This window comes from Coffea arabica, chromosome 8c (genome assembly GCF_036785885.1).
Source record: "Coffea arabica cultivar ET-39 chromosome 8c, Coffea Arabica ET-39 HiFi, whole genome shotgun sequence".
NCBI lineage: Eukaryota > Viridiplantae > Streptophyta > Magnoliopsida > Gentianales > Rubiaceae > Coffea > Coffea arabica.
The window spans coordinates 20,379,771-20,385,866 of record NC_092325.1 but is presented as its reverse complement, the minus strand read 5'-3'; the positions used below and the strand labels follow the sequence as shown (position 1 = coordinate 20,385,866).

The following is a 6,096-nucleotide window of genomic DNA, read 5'->3' as shown; positions in this document are numbered from 1 at the left end:
ATCCCACCAATGCAGACTTTTGAGATCCTGGTATATTTTACCACTACCTGGATGCACCGTATATGTAACATCCCGAATATTAGGAGGTTGTTTGTGAAGAAAATATTAAAGTGTATTTCTTTGGGGTTTGATTTAAAACCTTATTTTGTTTTAAAAGACTAGAAACCCTAAAATTTTAGTCAAAAACCCTAGTTTACTTGCGACTAACCGGTTTTATTAAATGTCTCACATTTTAATAGAAACCCTAATTTTAATTTCTGAAATTGTAAAACCCTCACGGTTTCTTAAAAATGCTCTTTTATTTGGAAATTATTATTTATTAAAGCTCTACTATCTAATTATTCCATAATAAGTGCAAATGAATCTAGAAAGTAGGGTTTTACTCTTTGTTTTCAAGATTTGAGCAAATTAGGGTTTTAGCGATTTTTCCGCCGGATGAATTTTCGGTACTGGCCAAGGATCAATTTGATGATTAAAAGTGACCTTTAAGTGAGAAATAATATGTGAATAGGAGCAATTATATAAGGTTAGTGAATGGGAAGTAAAAACCCTAGTACGGGTGTTTTTAAGAAAAACGGCGCGAACCGGCGGGTCCCGCGCACTACCGATTGAACGCACCGTTTGACCACCATTTTTCTTACCAAACAAGCTTATTGACTTTTGCACAAAATATCTTCCTAATTTGCAGCTGGTTTGACCGAAATTATAAGGCTAGAAATGTAAGGGAAGAAAGAGAAAAATTTGTGGACAAGATTAGTCCAAGTGTTGGCCAAAAATTGTGGACACAATTAGCCTTAATCTTCTTACTTCCTTATAAGACAAGTTAAGCTCCATTTCCTTCATTTTTCTGCTCCATAACCGAAATAAGAGAGAGAGGGAAAGACCAAGAGAAAAACTTCTTCATTTCTTCTTGATTCAAGCTACAAAGTGAGAAATCCAAAGAACTAAACCGATTAATCTTGTCCTTGAGTGGTTAGTTAGTGTTTGGTGGTGAAAGTTTGGAAAGAGAAGGCTTGGGCTGCTCTTTGTAACCTCTATTCAAGGTAAGAGAGCTTATCTCTCTAAGTGTTGCTTTCAATTTTGTTAAATTAAGTTTAGTAGTTTGATTATAGTGGTGGAATCATGGATGATTAGCATGTTTTAGAGGTTTTTCCCCAATTTATTTGATGAACTAGGGCTTATGGAAATTCTGCCCAAATTGTTGTAAGATGCTTATATGTTGCAATTGAGGTTTCATAAGGTGTTGTGGGAGTGATTAGACCAAGAAATTAAGGAAAGTTCCACTAAAAACTAAAGATTTCAGATTTCTGGAAATTCTTGCTTACATTCTGTCCGAATTTTTATCTGTGTGTTAGAGGCCGAATTGGCCTTAGGTCAAAGAAGAAAAGTTGTAGATAATGACATTTTATAGGTTCCTACAAAATTTCAGCTCAATCGGAGCAACGTAGGATGTGAAAAGTCCAAAATACCCTTACTGTTTTAAATATTTCCCAGCAGTCCGTTTCATCAGTTAAGTCCAGTTTATCACGTTTTTTGACTAGGATCCGTACTGATTTAGCTCTGAGCCAAAACATGAAAGTTGTGGTGTTCTGAAGTAGCTTTAAAATGCCTCAAAGAACACCTGAATTGGACTTTTTTACACTGAGTTATGACCATTACAGTGTTCTGCGGTTAAACAGCCGACGAATTGGTTTCTGGTTTAGTAATTCGAGAATTTGACTGAGTTACATTAGGAACTGGACTAAGTGACCTTCATGAATGTTGTAGCTCTGTGTCTTAGCTTCGAAACGGCATAGGTTTCGTTTTAAACCGATAAGCGTAGCCTCGGATATGTTATTTCCGCATTTGTACGTCAAATCTGTTTTGAACTAAATTGAATTTCTGCACCTGTACTTAATATGATTCTTGTTATTATGATATTGTGAGCCTATGGAACGGCTCTTGACATGAATTGCTGATTTATATAATGTTGGGTTGTGTTTGAGAAAAATAATGAAGCCTAAAAGGCTGGAAAATTAGGTAAACACAAAGGGCATGCTGCCCAAATTTACGCTCGAGGACTAGAAAACTATATTAGCGACTTGAGTGAAGGTTAAGTACTTATTACTTGAACTAGCGAGAACCTTGGCCACTATGTTTCTTGAGTGTTATACGTTAGGACTTGGCCGAACTTGTACCCTTGAGAAATGAAATAATGATTGCTCGAAGTACGTTTTCCTTGTACTTTCGACTCGCATGACAATTTCAAGTATAAATATTACAAAGTTTTATCATTGAAAAAGTGAGCAAGTATTTCACGAGTACTCTCCAAGTGAATTTCTATTTATTGATTCTTATTGAACAAAACGTCTAAGTTTCGAATCTTAGTCATGTTTCAAAGTTCTCAAACTGAGTTTTATCGCAGATTTGGACTCCGAACCCGGAGTATAACCTGAAAGTGACCAGTAAAGGCACTATATCTTTTGGTGAGTGTTTTCAAATACCGAATTGAACTTGATACCTGAACTTGATACGTGACCAATATGATTACATGTTATATACGTGAATTGTTAGGGCAAGAGTGTACTTTATCGCACTTGCCCTTACGTGATATACTTGTTTATTGTTGCAATTGACTTGACATACTTGTTTATGATGCGCGCACTTCCTGGAATTCCAGAAACCCTGTGGCGAGTTACTCTAGTCGAGCCGGCAAGGGGCTTGGTCGATTGGGTAACGAACCCTGGGTCTCTTGTATTGTCGAGTGGAGTGATATCTCCTCGACTAATCGGTATACTCGAGTATTACCACCCGTGTTTCTTGAGGATTTTGGGCCCAGTTGGGGGTTTGAACGGTGGACGGAGAGTCGTGTAAGTGGTGTTCTACTGGATTGGTTACTTACTTGAAAGTTGACGGAGTGTCAGCTACTACGTGATCAAGCTTCTGGTAATGCAATGGGAATTTGGCTCCTGAGAGCCATCCGTATCCTTATACTTTGGAGTGATTATTGTTTATTGGATTATTGTTTCTTTTGAAAAACTTCTACACTCGCTCATTTTGAGATTGCTACTTGACGTGTTATTGCTCACATTTATGAACTCTTCATGCTCGTTACTTTGCTATATCGAAAACTTGTACTTATAAATAATGGTCAATTTGCTATTTGGAACCTCACTGGGCTTTTAGCTCATTCCACTCCATTTGTTTTCCTTTCAGGGGTACGAGCGAGGTGTGAGATATGTAAAGTCTAGCATAGACTAGTTGTTTTGACTTTTGACTTGTACTCGCGCTGTTACTCGAATAGAATGTTTTGTATTTGGATTGTATACGCCCTGAACCAGTTTGAGTATATTGAGGCTTTGTACCTCGATTTCTATCAATGTAAATTATAAGCTTGAATTGCGATGTTATTTATGGTCTATGGATGTCTGCACGTGATACGAGTGAATGAGTCCTGGCGAGAGCTGGGCAGGCGGTCCGCCGAACCCTCTGGTACGCCTTAGGGGGAGGTGGGGTCGTCACAGATGGTATCAGAGCTCCTATTGAGCTCGTGCCGGGAGAAGGTTCTCGGACTGTGGGGATTGACTTGTTAAGTATGGAACAATTGTCCATTGTTGGGAACCTTAGATATGTATGTTGGGTAGGAATCTCTAATACGGGTGATTTGCTCTTGAGCCTGGCCAGCTTGAGTGGTGAATTATCATATTTTCGGATTCTTGTCCCCGAATACCAAAGAGTGACATCTTTACGATCAGTTGAGATCTCGTGTAATATTCGGATAAGTTTGGATGGTGAAAACAAAGGCACAGGGAATGCGAGTAGTCTGGACTTGAAAAATATTGAAAATATTCATGGGATTTGGGATCCTTCTTATTCACGTGTTTCGAGCCTTGATTAAGTGTAGTGCCTGAGCGATACCTAGGGTTAATGCTCTATAAGCTATGTGACTTGTTTTGATCGAATGTGTTGTATTGCCTTGTTTTATGATTTAGAGGGGTTTATGATTTGCATTATTCTGTTTTGTGCTGTTGATATTTATATAGTTACTTAGTGGCTATATTCTATTATTGATTAGTTGGTTATATTGTTATAGTTGATTCGCTACGAACCATGGAGGGTAGAAGAAGTCAAGCTAGGGGAACTAATCGAGGACGCGGTCCTAGTCGTAGCCGTGGGGGTAGACAAGCCCAGGAACCGGTACGAGAATCAAGAGAGGAAAGAGAGGCAACGGTTGAGCCACAACCTGAACCCCAAGCTACAGGGGGAGATCAAGTGGCAACTGCCATCCAGCAAATGACTAATATTCTGGCCCGTTTAGTGGAACAACAGGGTCAAGCCCCTGTAAACCAACCTCGGGACCCCGATATGGGGCAGGATAGAGCTTTGGAGAGATTCCAAAAGTTCTCCCCACCCAAGTTTTTAGGAGGGCCAGACCCGTATGAGGCTGAGAAATGGCTGGAGGCCATGATAAATATTTTTGCTGCCCTAAACTATACGGAGGAGAGACAAGTCCAATTCGTTGTATTTCAGTTCGAGGGGCCAGCTAGGGCCTGGTGGAATGTAGTGAGGGCCAAGTGGGAGAGAGAAGGAACTGCATGGACTTGGCTAAACTTTGTACGGGACTTCAACGAAAAATACCTTCCACCCATCGTCCAGGAGAAGAGAGAGGACGAATTCATTAAACTCCGTCAGGGGATGTTGAGTGTAACTGAGTATGAGACTCAGTTTACAAAGTTGTCCAGATTTGCTCCCGAACTGATAGCTACGGAACAAAGAAAAGTACGGAGGTTCATACAAGGACTGAACGTGGAGTTACAAGAAGCCTTAGCGGCGGTCCAAATTAATACATTCACAGAGGTTCTGGAGAAAGCCTTGAGGATAGAGACTGCTAGGGCACAAGTGAGAGCTTTCCATGCAAAAAGGAGAGGTGCGCCTGGTGGAAGTCAAAGGCAAGGACAAAGTGATTTAGATATGCCACCTTCTAAGTTAGGTCGAGAAGATGGTAGTGAGAAAATTTCAAGGACGGTTAAGGAAAGTACTCCAAGAGGAGCTTCGCGTGGCTGGGGCCAAGCAAGAGGTACCTCACAAGGAGGTCAGACCTCAGCCCCTCAAGTATCTTGTGGGTACTGTGGGAAGGCCAATCATGTGGAGAGTGATTGTTGGCGAAAAGCGGGAAAATGTTTATGGTGTGGTAGCACCGAGCACCGGCTTGCAACCTGTCCCCGTAGATCACGCCTAAACCCTGAACAAGCAAGTGTAGGAGGAACTAAGCCAAGAGTGCCGGCTAGAGCGTATGCCTTGAACCAACAGGCAGTACCTGAACCAACAGAGATAGTAGAAGGTACGATTCGTAATTTCTGTTGTTTAACTAAGTTTTGGCTATAGTGCGACCTGAGAGCCGGAAACGAATATATAAGGAAAATACCCTACGTTATTCGAAGTGCATGAATGAATTTCGAGGACGAAATTCTTTTAAGGAGGGGAGATTGTAAGATCCCGAATATTAGGAGGTTGTTTGTGAAGAAAATATTAAAGTGTATTTCTTTGGGGTTTGATTTAAAACCTTATTTTGTTTTAAAAGACTAGAAACCCTAAAATTTTAGTCAAAAACCCTAGTTTACTTGCGACTAACCGGTTTTATTAAATGTCTCACATTTTAATAGAAACCCTAATTTTAATTTCTGAAATTGTAAAACCCTCACGGTTTCTTAAAAATGCTCTTTTATTTGGAAATTATTATTTATTAAAGCTCTACTATCTAATTATTCCATAATAAGTGCAAATGAATCTAGAAAGTAGGGTTTTACTCTTTGTTTTCAAGATTTGAGCAAATTAGGGTTTTAGCGATTTTTCCGCCGGATGAATTTTCGGTACTGGCCAAGGATCAATTTGATGATTAAAAGTGACCTTTAAGTGAGAAATAATATGTGAATAGGAGCAATTATATAAGGTTAGTGAATGGGAAGTAAAAACCCTAGTACGGGTGTTTTTAAGAAAAACGGCGCGAACCGGCGGGTCCCGCGCACTACCGATTGAACGCACCGTTTGACCACCATTTTTCTTACCAAACAAGCTTATTGACTTTTGCACAAAATATCTTCCTAATTTGCAGCTGGT

General features: G+C 39.9%; 1 long non-coding RNA gene across 1 annotated transcript; it reads left to right on the top strand.

The window, feature by feature from the left end:
• Positions 1-693: 693 nt before the first annotated feature.
• Positions 694-3,378, top strand: LOC140013919 (uncharacterized). Its single transcript, XR_011820771.1, has 3 exons — positions 694-1,043; positions 2,405-2,465; positions 3,196-3,378. It is a non-coding gene; the product is annotated as an uncharacterized lncRNA (long non-coding RNA).
• The last annotated feature ends 2,718 nt before the right edge of the window (positions 3,379-6,096 follow it).